Below are 19,607 nucleotides of genomic sequence, written 5' to 3'. Positions count from 1 at the left end.
CACTAAATAACTTAGCTGATGTTACATCATTGGTACTTGTGTATGTGGGAGGAAGGAATGGCTGAATAGTGGACAGCTCAACGTGACACAGTTTGCAGACAAAACTGACAAAAATGCTTTTGTCCAGCCAAGAGAAATTTCTTTGCTAAATCCAGAGCAGTTGCTCTCTAGATTGCCTGGCCCATGCTCCTTTCCTCACTTCCTCACCTTCTCTATCATCTGACTAGTTTATACTTCGGAAGCACAGTCTTCTCTTAATAGTAGATCAATCTCAGATCTCCACTTTTTATCTCCCTCAGCACTGTCTAAACATGCACCATCTAATGTTACAATTACTTCTGGGACAAGGCTTCTAAGAAGCCCTTTTTGTAAAAAAAAAAAAAAAAAAAGCTAACACAGAAACTGTTAGTTACAATAGAAGTGATCAATGCAGATCAGAAATAACAGACAAGGCAAACTTTTACTAAAAGAAGAAAATCAGATAGGATAAACTTAGGGATATGGAAAATAGTCACATGCTCCTGGCAAGGAAATACACCACAGGACTACGATCTCCCTTTTGATTTGTACAAGAGTCACAAATAGCACATGAACCCAAGCGAAATACTCTCCGAGATGATTCGGCTGAAGAAAACAGAAGTATCAAAAATGAAATTAATGACTCCAGGGATAATTGCTCTCTTGGTCCACAACCCACAGGAGCAAAACTCTTCTTACATTCAGTATTTCATTTGATCTTCACACCTCTGATAGGTGAGTACCATTAGCCCCTGTCTGGAAAGTCACAACACAGATTAAATGATTTGCTCAGTAGGTCACAGATCATCTGTGATGGAGTGAAGACTAATAGTTAGGTATCCTGTCTCACGATTTCACTGTTTTTCCACCAAATCAGCTCCAGCCAGAAGTCCCCTGACTTTGTGGTCTCCAACAAAGATGCTGAGCTTCAAACTAGCAAAATTTCAGTTTCTCATTCAAAATTTAAAAATTACAATGACAATAATGCATCATGCAATACATTATATGATGTTAACTTGTTGTGGTAATAATTTTGCAATATACACATGTATCAAGTCATTATGTTGTAGACTGTCACCTAATGCAATGTGATATCAATTATATGTCAATAAAACTGGGGAAAAAATGCACCATAGTTGTGTAGTATTTAGTAATCGACAAAGCATTTGCATCCATATAAGCGATCTCCTGTGCAACTCAGAGATTTCCTGAGGAAAAAAGTGAACAGTATGCTTTGCCTGTGACTGAGAAGAAAACAGAGACTCATGCTTCCTGAAAGGTTGTCTGGATGAACAGCAGCAGCAGTAGGACTCACACCTGAGAGGGATCCAAAAACTACAGAGGCTCAACCCTCAGCTGCTAAGCTGCTAAGTCACTTCAGTCGTGTCCGACTCTGTGCAACCCCAGAGACGGCAGCCCACCAGGCTCCCCCGTCCCTGGGACTCTCCAGGCAAGAACACTGGAGTGGGTTGCCATTTCCTTCTCCAGTGCATGAAAGTGGAAAGTGAAAAGTGAAAGTGAAGTCGCTCAGTTGTGTCCGACTCCTAGCGACCCCATGGACTGCAGCCCACCAGGCTTGTCCATCCATGGGATTTTCTAGGCAAGAGTACTGGAGTGGGGTGCCACTGTGAACCCTCAGAGCCCCCTTATTAGAGCACAGTGAGGTTTGCTCTATTTTTGTTGCTGTTGACCTTCCTAAAGGAACAGGGCAAGTTAACCCAACCCAATTTTCTAGACTTCTAAAATACTAGCATCTGATGTAAAGATTCACTGCCTAAAGGTTAACCTACCATGAAATATGATAAGGTCAAATATAAGTTTGGGAAGAAAAACCAGCAACAATCTTGAAGCGAGAACACGGGGAGAGCTGTCCCCTGTTCATGGGCCTGGAAGACAATTTTCCGCTTCTCTACCATTTAGTTACCAACCTACACCAGCTCACCAGGCAAAGATCTCAAAGACAACAATCGATTGGAATTGTGGGAAACACAGTGGAATCCAACACAATGTGGGAGCCAAGGAGGTAGGCTTCGTGGTTGTACAAAACTGCATTTAGACCTTGGCTCCTCCCCAATCAGCTGTGTACTGTGGGGAAAGTCCCTTAAATTCAGCACACTCACATTTCCTGACTTTAAACGGTGAAGAACACCTAGCTTGCCGTGAGGACTTAAGAAGTAACCAGGCGAACTTACTTGTAAAGTAGAAAGAGAGACAGACACAGAGAACAAATGTAGGACACCAAAGAAGGGAAGGGGAAGTGGGATGAACTGGGAGATTGGGATTGACATGTATACACTGCTAAGTCACTTCAGTCGTGTCCGACTCTGTGCGATCCCATAGACAGCAGCCCACCAGGCTGCCCCGTCCCTGGGATTCTCCAGGCAAGAACACTGGAGTGGGTTGCCATTTCCTTCTCCAATGTATACACTGCTACATATAAAACAGGTAACTAATCAGAACCTATTGTATAGCACAGGGAACTCTGCTCAATGCTCTTTGGTGACCTACATGGGAAGGAAATCCAAAAACGAGGGGATGTATGCATATGTGTGACTGATTGACTCTGCTGCACAGCAGAAACTAACACAGCATTGTAAAGCAACTCTACCCCAATAAGATTTTTAAAAAGAAAAAAAAAAGGTAATCAGATGAAGCCATAGATGAATGGTAGTTATTGCTATCTTTTTAGACTAGTATCATGTTTTTAAACGTCCACTGTAACAAGTGAGGAATTCCCAGATCAGAAGGCGTCTTCCAATAGAGGGGCACCTGCCATGTGCAGGACCCTGCCCTGGGCACCCCTGAATGAGAAGCTGCTAACTCATTCTGGAAAAGCTCACACTCCATGGAGAGGCGGCAGAGTTACGACACAAGCCCCAAAGCATTCACAGAAATAATACCTTGCAAGCTCTCCCAGGGGAGAATGCCCCCCATGTGCCAGCCCTTCATAAACAATGACACAAGGAAAAACAATAATAAACATAATGATTTCTGAAAGATGAGGTTTCAAGCTGTGGTTCCAAGCCTTCTGGACAAGCTGCAGGACCTCGCTGGGTGTGAAGCAGTAGCCGTCATCTAGAAGAACTGCATTAAGCATTACTCTCCTAACAGGGTAACTGCCACATATGCATGTCAGGGCCGACACTCAGGGCCCACTCAGCCAGGGAATGGGCTGCCCTCCACCAGCTCTCTATCCCACCGTCAACAAACTTCCCAACAGTGGATGCAGTAACTCTGCTTAAGTTCTCAAAGTTGCTGTGGTTCTCAAGGTTTGGCTGTGGCCCTGCATTGTTCTAATAACTTCACCTGAATTAGTCTTCTCTCCACACTGAACATGAGAGCATTTGCCACGGGAAGTACCACATCTGTAAGTTCCAGGTGCTGGGGAACCCGGTATGCCCTGAATATTTACAGACCTGTAATGAGCAGAAGGGACTTCCTAAGAATAATGACCCAAGTCCTCAGCCCTTGCAAACATCTCCAGACAGCTCTGGGGAGCCCTTGCTATCCTGAGTAGGCCCTACCTCCACTCAGCTACATGACCATCTAGGTCATGGCTGTCAGAGCCATTCAAAGACCTTGGAAGTCACTTGGCCCTCAAGTGCATCCATGGAGGAATCCAGTCGTACATGGCAGCTAGAAAGGCCACTGCAACCGTACTGGCAGTCTCCAGAACATGTACCCCAGGCCTGACTTCCACCCACCAGCTAAAGAGGAAGAAGATAAGAAAAACCATCCACTATATCGTTAAATTTACCTCTACAGTCATTCTTCCGGGGTGTCACATAGTGGGCTGGAAAAAATGCAGTGTCCCGCTGAGGCAGGACACCGGACAGAATGACCTTCAGGAGTCACTGGTGGCCTCTGTTTTTCTATACCCCAGGTCAGCCTGACTTTCCCTACCTGAGCCCAGCCTCCAAGAACAGAATTCAGGGTGCTGGTTTGCTACATCCAATTACAACTGGAAGGAAGGTTAGCTTTCCATGATATGATTTCAGCTCAGGCATTTGGGGAGAATTCACAAGAGCCACCAGGACAGACTCATGATTCAGCTGTCAGCACCGATGAAGACAGCCTGCCTTCCCAGGCCCACCCTCCGAGTCTTCATCACTGCCTGCTCTTGGGAGGTTTCGAATCCAGAGGAGGTGAGCTACCACGGTGATATACTTAGAAAGGACAAGAAATTCATTCTGAAAAATAAGTCCCTGAAATAAAATTTGCACTCCACCAGGCAATTCCAACGCACCCCGAAGACTGACGGCCAAGCAGGCAAGTGCCCCCTCCTTCAGCTTCTCAAGGCGGACTGACAGGAAAGGCTCTTGACTTCATCCCCTCTTGCTTCCTGCCCCATCAACCCCACAAAAATGCTTTTCAGCAGATCCAATCATCAGAGCTGCTGCAGAACAAATATAAAAACTAATTAGAATTTCTGAGGAACAAGGCACCTCAAAACTCACATGTTTAAACATCTAGATGGGAGTCTGCCTCGGTGAAACTAAAGAGTGTCTTGGAAAAATGGAGCTTTTGCAAACAGTGTTCTGTTTGAAAAGAATTCACCTAAATTATGCCCTGTGCTGTTATTTTTTAGCAGCACAAGGGCAAAAAAAGTTAGTTCCAATTAGGGCAACTTTAATTGTAAAATAATAAAAATGGAAAGAGGCTTCCTTTGCCACCATCCTACGTTCTTGCTCCACTCACATCTGCTGTACATCTGAGTTTGGAAAAGGAGAAAAGACGGAGTATAAAAACCAGCAGCTGAGTACAGACTACAGACAGCAACAACCCTACAGATGCCCCCATTTTGACAGTGGTCAACAGCAAAAGGGTTTTTCTTCACCAATTTTCTCTCACCTCACTGCTTCTCAGAGGTGCTCACAGCTCTCTCTGGAGGTATACAATATCTGGAAATTATCTATTTTTGGTAAACAAAGCCACACAGAGAAATCATCAATTTCTCTTGAACACATACCAAACTAAATCATGCTCAAACTCCAAGTATCGCCCCCCACCTCTAACTGTGAAAGTCTTTTCTGCTCCAAAGGTCCATGCACTTACTAAAATAATTTGAGACTTCATCAGGAAGGCCATTATGCTGGCAAACATTAAATAATTCAAATGATTCCTTGTATATAAATATTTCACATCAGATATTGATTTCCGAATGAAGTGCACATGAAGAATGACCACACTAAGCAGTGTCCGAGTACATTCTGGTGTTCCAAAATACAGGCAGCATCTTACTGCAACAGAAAGACTGAATTCCACACAAAGTCACACATGATTACATGTACCATCTACATACAAATAAAACTGCTGCCTCTGAGTCCCATTCCTATCAGATTCAGAATGTATCCAGTGGAATCTTCAAAAAGAGCAAAGTAAAAGGCTTTGAAACACATTTTTAATTTATTAAACTGCTTCATTTTCAGGGGATTAACAGGGCTTTGATAAGGTTACAACTGATGCTGAATACTTGAACCGCCATGTCCTGACAACACTCAATTTTAACCTTGGGTGAGACCAAAGTGAGATTTTAAGCACTACCAACCTTTAAAAATCTCTGGTTGCTAGTCCCCTTCCTATATCAAAAAGTAGAGGGAAAAAATCTTGTTTCTAAAAGTTGCAAGGAAAAAAAAAAAGCAGGGCTGAGATGTGACCCCAAGCCTTACAACACGCACAGGTTTTCCCTGAGAGGCACAAACAGCAGTCTTGTTAAAAGAGGTGAACGAAGAACAGAGACGCATGATCAACATCATTACCCAGGGCTCCGGGCAGCACAGAATAAACCAGCTAGAAACACACGCGCACTGAAACCCCAGAACTTTCCAGGCAACCTCAGGAGTGCAACAGCCCAGGATCCCTGCCAACCCTGAAATGTGGAAAGGAGAAAGTGGGTCCTTGCTGGAGCCCCTCCCCTAGCCTCTCCAGAAACACTGGCCGATCCTTCCCTGTCCCTTCCCTGAGTACCCAAAGAAAACAGCATAACAAAAGCGAGTGGGTTTAAACCAAGTGAAATATGTCCACCTCCTCCTACCCCAAGCCAGCAGCACAAAACCGAGCAAATTAACACACACATATAATCCCCAAATGTATCCTCCAGGAAAGTACCACATCATTGATTGAGACAAGATTTCGTGCATGCACAACACATACACATACACACACACACACACACACACACACACACACTCACTCAAACTTTCTTTTACCAGGACAATAGCCGAGAAGAAAACACAACCCCTCAAGACTTAGCAAAAGCTAAATCCTGTCTCCCCTTAGCTGCAGCATTCGGCTGGATGTAGCTAAATTCACAAAATGTTCCCTTGGCATTTAAATTCTCTTTTTCTTTCCTTTTATTCTCCTTGTAAGCAGAGTTGGGGGGTGGGTGATGCATAATACGTCAAAAGACAAAGCAACTTCAAAACAAAATCAGTTATTTGTAAACAATCCTTGTGGGGATTTCTGCCCCTCCTCTCCCCCCACCCCAAGAAAAACAGCCCTGCCAGTTGTAATAGAAAGCCAAGTACAGATAAATCAATTAGCTTGCTAATTTCTCCCCTCTCATTTATTTAGCTCTGCACTGTATTTGTCGTAATTGACTACAATTATGTTAATTACTAACTCCAGTATAATTACTATATTTATTGTCATTGAGCATGCGATGTACCCACAGCAAAGCTGGCATTTGTCGGGCATCAAGAAACCAAACTGTCGAGAGGTGATTCTCGGCAAACTGGCGGATGTGGCTTTGGCAAATGAAAGGGCAAAAGAGATTTCATGCAATGTTAGTTTGAAAGCACCGGTTCATTAAGGATATTAATTTTCTGATAACTACACATTTAAGCATGACACACTCGCGCAGTATCTACAGGATTTCGCAATTATTAATGCGTGACAGTTTCAAATGCTAAGTGAATCAATTAAACAGCAGCATTCACAATTTGAGAAGAGATAACTGCTTCATAACTACCTAGGACTACAATTTTCACATGACAAAAAAGAGCCATTGAGGCGCCTTCAAAACCTGACAGGTCAAGAAAGAAGTTTGAAACAAAAGCACCTTACAACCATCATCTCTCCTCTTTACTTGTCAGATCAACTTTGCTAGAGTCTCCCCAGAAACGGCATCACATGCCAGCTGCCACAAGGTGATTTTTCATGTCTTGTCAAAGAAATCTTTTATTCTATTTGCTCTGCATTAACATGTTACATTTATTGATCAAGGGCCTGTTCCTCAGCCACAGCAGGGCACTGAGCTCTCCATGCCTACGGGGCTTTGATGTCCCGGTGACATTCGAGCCCGAATAATGCACATACTAAATGGATTTAATGCAGAAATGTGTTTGGGTCTGACAGTTACATTAATAACAGCCCCTCACACTGATAAATATGCAATTGCTACTATTAAGAGTTACCCAATTATGGGGAAAATATTTCTCTACCTTATAAATAAATCCATCAGGAGAAAAAAAAAAAAGTTTTAACAATGGTGCATTTTCTTAAACCACTTCTCCAGCTGCAGAATACAGGCCGTGTACGGGGGTTAACACCCCCTCTCCCCACCCTCCTCGCCAATTGTTTTTAGTAAGTCTTGCTTTATCTCAAAAATGGTTCAGGGATTTTAAAAAAAAAAAAGCTCTTTTGTCGGTCTTCCCTGCTCTACCCGTCTCTTATTTCTTCAGAATCAGAGAAAAAGCAGACACCCAAGAGACTGAAAAATTGGGTTCTGTATAAACTCAGAGAGGAGCTTAAGGGAGGTGGTGCAAAGGTGGGGGGCACATAGCTGATCCCCATAATGATGGGTCTGGAGGAGAAGGTGTCTTTTTCTTTAAACTCTAAAAGGAAACCTGAGCATGTGTGTATGTCTCTCCCTCGTTTAAAACCCTGAGCGACCTTGTGCTGCAGCACTGATGAGGGTGAGAGTGCAAAGGCGAAGAGAAAGCAGCTGGGACAGAAGAGGGCTTTTATGGGGGAAGTCTCAGCCAGGGAGCATTTGTAGTTATCACATCCCTGCAACTAAACACAGACACCCAGCAAAAAAAAGCGAAATCGCTCCCCTTTCATCATAAAGGGGCAGGAACAGCTGAAATCACCAACACGGCAGTCCCTGAGGAGACAAGAGGAACAAGGCTTTTCACGAGGTGGGTGTGTGCATGCAAGTGAGTGTAAGTCCAAGCGCACGTGCACACGCGCGTGCACACGCGCGTGCACACACACACACACACACACACCTTCTTTTCCCTCCAGAACCAAAAGTCATGTACACAGTCATCCGTCTCAAGGTTCTTCATCCCTAGGCTGCGACAGCAGAGCCACGGCAAATGCTAAGCCACTTCTTCCCCTGACAGTGGCCATGGCCATCTAAGGCACACCCAGGGTGGGAGGGAGGTGGTGGCGATAAAAGGGATGAGGTCTCTGGGAACCCTCAATTCCCAGCCGACCCAGGCCTCACAAGGTCTTTGTATATCAGGAAGGCTTGGGAGAAACTGGAGAGAGAAGGAAATGTAACAGACACAGCTCTAAGGCTTCTTTGGGCTCCAACCTGGAGCTGTAGGAGCCACTCTGATCCTGCTATTGTGAATTCTACAGGTCATTTGTGATTTTAAAAAACAAACCCCCCTCCAGGGGGGAAAAATGACTGCCCATCTTCAAAGAAAACACTGATTTAAATCACGAGAAGCAATCTAGAATAACTGTAAAGCTGAAGTCAAACCACAGGAGCCATTTAATCCCAGCTCTCCCATTTAACCATCAGTGTGGTCTGAGGGAGATTTCCTCCTTTATCTGGGCCTCAGTGGCTCCATATGTAAAAGGCCGGTGCAAAGACTGAATGAGCTGACACCCAGTAGGTGTTCTGCCCAGCCTTACGTAGCATGTAGCAAGTACTCCATGACACCGGTCCTGTGTTAATAAGAAAATAAACATAATGACTGGTATCACTTATTTGAGCCCTTGTCCCTGGACTCCTTTGCACAACCTAGCAAGTCACCTCTGGGTACTTATCTACGGGCCTGCTTTCTCTCATGAAGCAAGCTGTTCCCAAGCTCTCTCTGACAGGACCCAAAGGTCCTCCTCGACACAGTGCAGCCGGCATGGCAGAGGGAAGGCTCTTTTGTCCAAAGCTGTCTTACTTTGGCCTCACCCAAAGTAAGGTGAGGCCTTACTCCAGGCCTCACCCACTAAATGCTCACCCCATCAATGTGATAGAACCTCATGGTTTAGAAGATGCAAGACCAGTGAGTAGAGAGTCTGAAAGGGTTAAGCTCACCTGTCTCTCCCGGCACCTATTCCCTCAAATCACCACTGCCCCCAGCAGCCACCCTGATGGCACAGAGCAGCATCACCATGTGCATAATGATGACCTCAGAGCAGGGCAGGGCAGAGGGAGAGGGGGAGCAGCCAGCGGGGCCCGAGCTCCAAACAGCTTAGGGGGAGAAACTTTACCAAGAAAGGAAACCCAAGATTTTGGGTTTCTGATCCAGAGGTTAAGATGCCACACTTTCAGAGCAGGGGGTACAGATTCGATCCCTGGTCTGGGAACTAAGATCCCACATGCCACAATGTGAGGCTAAAAAAAATAAGAAAAAAATAAACACAAGATTCTGAAGGAGTTAAATGGGTGAAATGAGAAATAAAAGGCTTTCACTTAAAATGTCTAGGAATTTCTCATCCTGGAGGCAACCCTGTATGGAGACAAGGTTTATGAAAGCCCTTTCTAAACCACACTGCAAGTCATATTTGCACAGAGGAGCACCATGTCTAAGAAAGCTGAACCTCGGGAAAGCCCCATGTCCTCTCAGACAACTCTCACCAATTGCCCACCACTTCCCCAGCTTGGTCTTATACTCTATGGCTCAATACCCCCATTTTCTGGCCAATGGGTGGGAATCTGAAAATTTTGTGGGGAGAGAGGCAGGAAAGTACCATATAAACCTCTTTTGCAGTGGCCTGCTACCCCTCCCCTCACCATCTTCCCTCCCTCCCTGTTTGACTTGAAGCTGGTTTTGGTAATAACACAGTCACAAAGGGCTTCCCTGCTGGCTCAGAGAGTAAGCAATCTGCCTGCAAGAGACACAGGAGATGCAGGTTTGATCCCTGGTTTGGGACGATCCCCTGGAGGAAGATATGGCAACCCACTCCAGGATTCTTGCCTGAAAAACCCCATGTACAGAGGTGCCTGGCAGGCTGAAGTCCTAAGGGTCACAAAGAGCTGGACACAACCGAGCAACTAAGCTTGCGTGCACAGTCACAAAGCTCACTTCAGAAAGTGCATAAGTCAAGAAATATAAGTCTTGCAGTCTTGCTACTGAGACATTAAATATTACCTGCCAGCTCGTTTTCCACTTCACCTTTTGACTGTATGTTCAGCTGGCAGTTAGAGACACTAGACTGGCCAATGATATTTTTAGAACCAAAAAAAAAAAAAGGCAGGGGTGGGGTGGGGTGGGTTACTTTTCATAGCATTGCCCAGCTCAGAGAGAACACGGCTTCTAATATGTAGACCCTGCCTCCTTTAATCACTCAAGGCTTATCAAGACCCTAGAACTACTGTGAAAATTCACCAACAGTTTCTCTTACTAAACCTCGTCTTTCCCATCATCATCTCTTCCTCTCAAGTCTCACCAGCAAGAGCTCTGTTGCCACCCCCACTCCAATATCAGTGAGCTCCCAAGTAAGACCACTATATTTGGGATTTGAAAACAAATATGAACAAGGCCCCTGATGGCAAAGAAATTGGGTCTTTGATGAAGACCCAATACCAACAGAACATGCCCTTTGAGCTGTTCTCCTAAGAGTCTAGGCAGGGAACTCTTCCTTACTCACTCCTACTGTAATTTGAACAAAGGAATGCTTCTAGTTGGGAATGATGATAAATGTGTGTAAGATAAAGTGGGTTTAGCCTGTGCAATGTCAGACAGTTGGCAAACCAAGGTATTTGTACCAGTTAGAAGAGGCTAGGCTATGCTGTATTAAATATTCTGTCTTATGACACAAATTTCTCATTTACAATCTATGTCCAACATAGATCAGCAATGGATTCTGGCCATTTATGGTCAGAACCCAAGACTGACAATCATAGCAAGCAGAAGAGAAAGTTGCAAATTATGTGCTGGCTCTTAAAGTTTCTGCCCATTGGTCATACCAAAGGATACAAAGGTGTGCAAACATACCACATGCAGAAAGAGGAAATCTTGAATGTTTGTGAGGAATCCCAATGACTATCAGAGAATGAAATCACCCTTATGGAGAGTCAAGGGTGGGTTTTTAGCTTCACTACTGCCATATTTAAGAACAAACCCTGGCTATGCTTACTTAAGACCTATTAATCGTGTTAAGCACTTTATACACAGTTGGCTTCCCTGGTAACTCAGATGGTAAATAATCTGCCTGCAGTGCAGAAGACCCAGGTTCAATCGCTTGGTCAGGGAGATCCCCTGGAGAAGGGAATGGCTACCCAGTCCAGTATTCCTGCCTGGAGAATTCCATGGACAGAGGAGCCAGGCGGCTACAGTCCATAGGTCGCAAAGACTCAGACATGACTGAGTGACTAAACCGCCACTTTACACAGTTACACATTCAATATTTTTCTAACTAGCCCAAGGGCAGTTAAACAACTAGTGACAGTCATAAGATTTCAAGACAGGATGGTCTGACCACGAAGCCTTGGTTCTTTTCATTACACTGCCCATTCTCCCAACTGGGAAGCAAGCTAATAGGCCCAGTTCTGCCCCGCTGTTAGTAAACAGGCATCGATGTGGTGGTATGTTCATCCTCAAAGATCTGCCAGTGCACCCAGTGGCCACCTCTCTGCCTGGTGGGAAGAACAGAGCCACGATTTTACTGGAGCTGCCCAACTCCCCAGTCATCACTGTCATCCTTGACAAAGTCAGAGAAGCAGCAAGCTCTCACCTAAGACATCTCCTAAGCAATTCTCCCATCTAGTACATTTACCAGAGTGATGCTAAGTAAGATGCAACTGCCAATAATTTTTAAAATGTAAGCTTCCTGTTTCCATAGATCAATTAAGCCCTCTCAAGTTCATTGTCATATTGACACAGGTGTGTTTGTGTGCCGTGGGAACTCTGCTCTGCCCACTGTGTTCACAAGCTCAGCGGGCAACCTACTCAGGGCCCATGGGAGAGAGAAACGGGCCACCAGAGAGAACACTGTCCTTTCCCAGTCCAGGGAGAAGCAAAATGAAAGCTGCAACAAGCTATTACCAAGTTCTCTTTTCCTTGATGAAGGAACCAGCACTGGTGACGGCAGAGGATTCTCTGTATTGATCAGAGAAGTAAAATATGAAACCTCAAAAGGAAAAAACAAGCAAGCAAAAAAAGAGTTAAAGGAAGAGTTTGGGACAATGGATATTCAAATATTCCTGGTAGCATAGATTGGTATCACCTCTCGGGGGTAACTTGCCATCTGCCATCAAGGCCTTCTGACTATTCTATCCCCAGGAATTTGCTCCAAACAACTAATCAGAGATATTCATCAGTGAGTATCACAAGGCAATTTATAAGAGAGATTTAAACAGTAAAAATCTGGAAACAATTTAACTGTCCAACAATAAGAAGTAAGTATTAGAAAGACTGATGCTTAAATTGAAGCTCCAATAATTTGGCCACCTGATGTGAAGAACTGACTCATGGGAAAAGACCCTGATGCCAGGAAAAATTAAAGGTGGGAGGAGAAAGGGATGACAGAGGATGAGATGGTTGGATGGCATCACCAACTCAATGGACATGAGTTTGAGCAAGCTCCAGGAGTTGGTGATGGACAGGGAAGCCTGGTAAGCTGCAGTCCATGGGGTCACAAAGAGTCGGACACAACTGAGCAACTGAACTGAAGAAATGAGAAACCATTAAAACATGTAATGCAGTATTTATTGAGATGGGAATATGCTTCCAACACAATGTAAGCAATAGCATCATTTAAAAGATATTTGGCATCATGAAACACCCAAGACAATAAAATGTTAACAGTGGAGCTTCCTGGGTGGTAAGATTATCAGCAAAAATTTGAAAGCGAGTTTCTCATACCCTTCTGGTTTTCCCAAGATTTCTATACCGATCATAACTTTATTACTTAGCCGATTGTCTTCAAAAAATAAAATCTAAAGTACACTCTCATGTAGATATAAACACTGGATGGATATGTGATCATTAACACATCCAAGTGCAAGGGACACAACTTCACTCCTCTTGGCTGTTACCTAATAAGCTTCCTAAACCCTCTGTGGCCATTACAGGGGAGATGGCAGGACCCTACCTACCCCTGGGAATCGTGTCCAGAGAGCTGGTCCCAGTTCGTTGTCTTTGTGGCTCACCTGGGTCTCATCTAGTCATAACAGGAAGAATGAGATCCAAGTTGAGAGAGTAGGTATGTCTGAGTCTTTTAAGGGAGCCGGAATTTTATTTGGACCTTTGTCTTGCTTCTCTTTCCAACCTGTCAGGGAACATACTTGGTCCAGGGACTTTCATCCTCCCAGGACAGAGTCACAGAAGGAATACAGCCTCAATTTCCAAGACTTTTTGCACAGAGAGGTAACCAGTCTACTACTGTACAACCCAATCGAGGGAGGGATGGATTCATAGCTAATGCAGGAGAGAAGACCCTGAGGTGTAATGGGAAGAAAAAAATAATGTTTCAGAGCTTATAAATCCATAACCACCCTCCCCTCCAGCATGAATGGGTAGCCATAGAGCAAATCAGCAGAAACATCACTTTCATGAACGAAATTAACAATGATGATGGTGAATGGCTTTGAATTAACAGCAAGACGACACAGAAGGATGTCCTGATCATGAGTGGTTAACTGAAGCCTAGTGCCTCTCTTTTAACTAACATCTTGGCAAGAAGTAATACGAATCTAGCCCCACGAGAAATTCTCATGTTAGTATATGCATGGACTAACTCTGGAGGATGACAAAGATCAACTACCAATAGTTACCAGTGCAGGTAGGAACCAGGAAGCAAAGGACATATATGTAAGGGAGAGTTTCTTTTCATTGGTTACAGGTTTGTTCCTTCTAAAAATTGTGCCATGTGTACTATTAAATATTTGTAAATGAATAAGCAGAACTCCTTGCCTAAAAACAAGCTTCAGTCTAAAGCACAAACAGATTGCAGCTGATTCTGTAATTTATGGGAGCAGCAAAATTTGTATTAGCGGCTATGGCTCCATTTAAGGCAACACCCTGGCATGACTCTCTGGATGAGATAAGGAAGCCTGCAGAGATGTCCTGTAAGAAGAAGGGGGGTGATCCTTCCAAACATAACAAAGTGAGAAGAATTTTGTGTTTCTGAGGGTAGCCCTGGAAAGAAGATAAGGGACATGGAAAGCAGAGAAAGTGGTTGGGAAAGAGGGGCACCTGGTCACATGCAGGAGACCTGATCCTGATGAGAGGAACAGCCAGGGAGAAAGGGCAAGGGAGTACCCAGAAGACTTCAGGAACAACACTATCCCAGCGTCTCCTGCTGCACGGAAAATTACCACCCTACCTCTCCCAGTACACTTTGAACTGGCATAATACACAGTTATGTTGTACTGAGCTTCAAGGGAGATGAAGCAGGTGTCAAGAGTGGGACCAGATAGGCTGCCAAGACGGAGAACAGAAGACAGAGCAGAGAGTTAGAACTGCGAGCTATGGTAAATCCAGGTGCAGAGCAAATATAGGGTGATATGCTCCCCACCAAATCCCATGGAAATGACAAGATGGGGCTGGGAAGAAACCTTTTACAAAAGGTGGGACAGGGATCTGCAGTATTTCCTCTGGATATGATGATCCCTTCAGCCTGGTAGGAATCACATTCCCATTTGTGTGGTAGGTAAGTTTATGATCTTTCTCTTCCCTTCTCCCTTTCTCTCCCCAAAGAGGAATTAGACAAGCATCTAAACCATCTTTGAATTTTTATCCAACTGAAGGCAAAGGACCTGCGTAAACTTACATCTTCCTCTGACACCCAAGAGAAACAATGCCACCTCCCCTTATTTACCTAACCCCCAAGTTAGGTAAATAAAACCATCAAAGATGAGTCAATCTCACGATAACCACATCAAGTCAGAGTTACTCTTCCGCATTCTGGTCTGTAACTGCTTCCAGCTTACCCAAGTCCTCATATAAACACTTCCATGAGACCTCACCCCTCCATGGCTCACCCCTGCCCCAACCCAGCTTCAACTCACACATTGACCACAGCACAAGCAAGAACAGGTTCCTGACCAGATCTTTTGAGGGATCATTCCTCAAACTCGACACTTATAAAAACTCTTCTCCTCTCAACAAAAAGTTAACAAAAGTCTTAATTCCTCTCTCTTTTTTTTAACCTATCTCCTTCTCACAAAATTTTCCTGCCTCCAGGCCCCATCATTTCCTATGATAAATCCTTAAAGATCCAGCCTCTCAGAGCCAAGAACCCCTTCTCATCAGAGAGGCAGGGCCCCATAATGTGACAAAGACAGCTCTGTTTCCTCAGACCTGACAGCCTAGTCCCATGACCTGTGACTGCTCATACCCCCTCCCAGGGCCCAGCCTCCTCAAACCCACATCCGGGCTCCCAGCAGCAGGGCAGCCACTGCCTGAGTCAAGAGCCCCAAACACCCAGAGGCCAGTCACATGGGAAGAAGCCTCTGCCCAGGCCTACTCTGGGGAGCTGTTTAAGGTGCACACGTGTCTCAGGCACCATCAGTTGAGACTGTATTCTGTCCCCTTCTTGGGCAGGGGGGACAGACCAAATCTTTCATTTGTTCAGAGTCAGAGTTTATTTGGCACCCTCTTATCACTCTGTATTATTCTGTGACTTTTCTGTTTCCACATCTTCTCAGAAGCCCACAAACCCCTTGAGAGTCAGGGAGCACACTGCGCCCACTCCCTTCCAACACAATTCCTTGGATGCCCCTTCTGTGGAGACGATGCATCTCAGCACAGCCGTGAGCTCCTAAGCACCAGCCCATGAAGCTCTGCTAGCTTCACTTAAAGTCCCTTCCACCCTCTGGTGCCTTCAAGCCCCAAGCTTTGTCCATCTTCGCTGGAATCTGTAATGCCCGAGTGTCCTGCCTTGGAGAGAAGAGACTCCACACTGTGGAGGAAGTAAAGTACCGGAGCCCTGGGGTGGGACTCCAGCTCCTCATCTCTCCTTCCACCTGGAGACAGTCTGTTCCATCAAAGGATAGCACGGCTCTCAAGGAGACACTTAGGAGAAAGCTGTGAGCGGAGCCACCTCCTTAGGAAAAGCCACCACCCAGATTCCTGCCCATTTATCTCACTGATATTCCTAGAACCTCCCAGCACCTTCCCCCGAGTCCCCAGACCAGTCACAATTCAGAACCTTTCAGGAAGAAATAACTGTTTTCTCCATTGGAATAATATAGACAATCACACTTACCTTCTCTGCCAAGTCTGGATCAGTTGTTTGAGCTTCCCTCCCACCTACCCCATGCCAACAGCATTGGAATTACTTTGAAATACCATCTGGGAGAAATCATCATCACAAATATTTAAAGTTTCAATTCATAAAAAGGCAAAGAAGAAAAAAAAAAAAAAGAAGAAGAACACACACACTCTACCTGGGATTCAGCAAATCTTTACGCGATGGGGTCATCCACAAAAGCATCCCTAAATGCCCCCAACTCACCTGCCGGTTCTCTCTCTCTTCCTCTCCAAGAGTTTTCTAGTATGACGCATGGGCATCGGGGAGGAAGGAAAAGAACAAAGTGACACTGACGGCCCCCTGGTAGGGACACATGTAAGCCAGAGGACACTCACTGTTTTGTGGGTGCAAGAGGGGAGCCAGAGACCTCGTGAAGCAGAGTCACAACTTTGGGGTCCCTTTGGAGACCTGGGCTGTCTGGCTTTTATCTGCAGGCCTTCACCATTGGGGCCTGGGTCTCCCAGGCCTGGTCTGTCTCATGAAGGTTACATACCTCAGAAGGTTAAAGCTCAGATCAAGCCTCTTTGCAAAGTGTCCACAGTCCCTGCCGAGGTGCTCTGGGATCTCTCTGCAGTCCTGGCCTATGTAGGACACCTGGAAATCAAAATGGAACAGAAACAATGTGGCCAACGGAAATCACCCAGCTGCTCACAGCCCTGCGCCACTGATCCGATGATTGCTTCCGCAACTTGAAACACGCGCTCTGCACACAAGAAGGCCCCATTTGCGGCTGTTTCCCTGATCAAGTCAGCTTCAGGACTTGGCTTCAGGGACTCTGCCAACAGCTCCCCTTTCTTGGTACACTTAGCATGATGGAGACTAATCCCAGCACAAGGGAAATTGGACTGAAATTGGCCGGATTCAGATGTCCAAAAAAAAAAACCCCAACGTCAGAGCATGCTGATATAATCACAGCAATCAGCCTCCCACTCAGGGGCCTTCCCAACAGCTGCCCCTTGGCTCTCCTGCTCCCTCTCCTTGGCTGCCCCCCCACCAAATACCCTGTTATGCACATTACCTCACAAGACACAGCAGATGCACTCACCAGCATTCAACCTGCCGGGTGCTGGAACAAATAGGGCTGGACAACAAAACCTCCCCAGACCGCCAACCCCATCCTATTACCACCATGTATAAAATGTCCTCCGAACTCTGAACACAGCCGACTCAAAGGCGACCGGGCAATGATGGGTGGCCGGAGCTTCCAAGACTCTGTCCTCCAGGGAGCCCCTGGCAATCAACCCCATTCTGCTGGCAGAGGTGTTCCCGTAAGCATTCTTTTACTTACTTTTATTATTATTATTTACCTAGTGTATGCCCAATATTAGGACGCTGAACTGAAATTTGATCCCAAAATTTCTGACTGGGAGGTCAGAGGGCTTTCTCACTGCTCCAAGCACTGAGTTTTTGAAACCTATTTTTACAGGTAGCAGTGAAGGCAGGACTGGCAACTAATTCCAAAACCAGTAAGACAAACCAGTGACCAGTCAGCAGTGGGCCACAATACACGATGCTTTCCCACAAAAGGAGCCCATCCTCAACCGCTCAGTAGAAATTCCAGCTCATTACAAGGCTACAGCCTTGATCCTTTTCGCCTTGCAAACTTTCGTTCTTCACATACAGTCAAGACATCCTGGAATGAGAGGTGTCCTAGGGGTTGGAGGTAGGGGTGGAGGGGTTGTGATTCCTAATTGAGAATAAGAATATGGTGGCCATCTTGCATCTTCAGTATTACGTTAAAACGGTTAAAATTACTCTTGCCATCGTAGAACTATACAACTGCACTTTCATATGGCTCCACCTATAAAACAAGTCACACTGCACCCTGGCACCCTCAATTTTTCAAGTCATCTCTCAACCCTTTCCTATCCAATGGGGACCAATTGCCAACAATATAATATCCTGTGTTCACTATCCTTCAGTAACTTCATTACTGGAAGATTAAAATGGGGAGAAAAGACAGAAAAAAAATAGCTGATTCCAATAAAATAATTTTGACTCAGGAAGATACAGACTAAAAACTAAAGGGCTGTAAGTTCAATATGGTAACCTCTCCCTTCTGTACATAAGAGCCACCTATCTTCTCATGTAACAAATTAAGTCCTGCTTCCAAGCAGAGATTAAGGATTCTCCAGAGAGACTGGAGAATCTAGGGACTTCACTCAGCTGCTCACCATCAGCAGCTGCTTCTGCATTATATGTTCACACTGACCCCTAGGCCCATGGTGCTCACCTGAGAACCTATCCCTTTTACCCATCTTATACATATCAAAATCATTCAAGACCTCCATTATATATGCAGCAGAGAGGCTGAGCTTTCAGTGTGGAAACTGAGTTCTTTCCTCATAGGTTACAAAGGATTAAATTTAGCAGGGACTCGGTCAAAATCCCTCATGCTTTATATGAGGAAACTAAGACTCCAGAGGCCTGCCCTGAATAGAACCTCTTCTTAAGGACAGTCTGGACCACATTCTGCACCAGGAATAAGGACACCCAACATGGAGGCCATGGAATTCTTAAATATGCACATGACAATGTGGATATTCTTGATCAACAAATGCCAGATAGCTATCATCATGTTTTGGCCTCAAAATGAGTCTTCCTAGTTGAAAGATCTAGAACTACCTCATGATGCCATGTCAAAGGTCCCAGAAGAGCATTAGAGCCTGCAGAAAGAGGAATATTGGTTCCCTTTTATTTTCTGTAGAATTCCACTTCAGAGCAAACAAACATTAAGGAGAGTTACCACCATGAAGCATTCAACCACTCACAGCATGTCGGACAAAACTGCCATTAGCTTGTTTTATTCCATGATCTTCACATCACAGAGCGTCCCGGGTGGCTCAGCGGTAAAGAATCCGCCTGCCAAGCAGGAGAAATGGGTTTAATCCCTGGGTCGAGGAGAAGGAAATGGCAACCCACTCCAGTATTCTTGCCTGGGAAATCTGAGGAGCCTGTCAGGCTACAATCCATGGGGTCGCAGAAGTGTTGGAAATAACTGAAAGACTAAACAACATTACTGTATCCCAGGAGAACTAAACAAAGCACAACTTGCTCCTATTTCAGAGAGATGAAGACCAAGTCTCCAAATTTACTAAGAACACCAACTTGATAAGCCATGTATATGTTTGGACCACCCTTACAGTAAACTGGAAGCT

General features: G+C 45.1%; 1 long non-coding RNA gene across 1 annotated transcript in view; it reads right to left on the bottom strand.

Moving 5' to 3' along the window:
• The window catches only part of LOC101907017 (uncharacterized), a 166,467-nt gene that overhangs the window by 111,856 nt on the left and 35,004 nt on the right, over window positions 1–19,607 (bottom strand). The window contains exon 10 of the long non-coding RNA XR_009493293.1: window positions 16,943–17,043. This is a non-coding gene — a long non-coding RNA (uncharacterized lncRNA). The remainder of the gene's footprint in view (window positions 1–16,942; window positions 17,044–19,607) is intronic.

This window comes from Bos taurus, chromosome 28 (assembly GCF_002263795.3).
Source record: "Bos taurus isolate L1 Dominette 01449 registration number 42190680 breed Hereford chromosome 28, ARS-UCD2.0, whole genome shotgun sequence".
Taxonomy (NCBI): domain Eukaryota; kingdom Metazoa; phylum Chordata; class Mammalia; order Artiodactyla; family Bovidae; genus Bos; species Bos taurus.
This window is presented reverse-complemented; position numbering and strand designations above follow the sequence as displayed.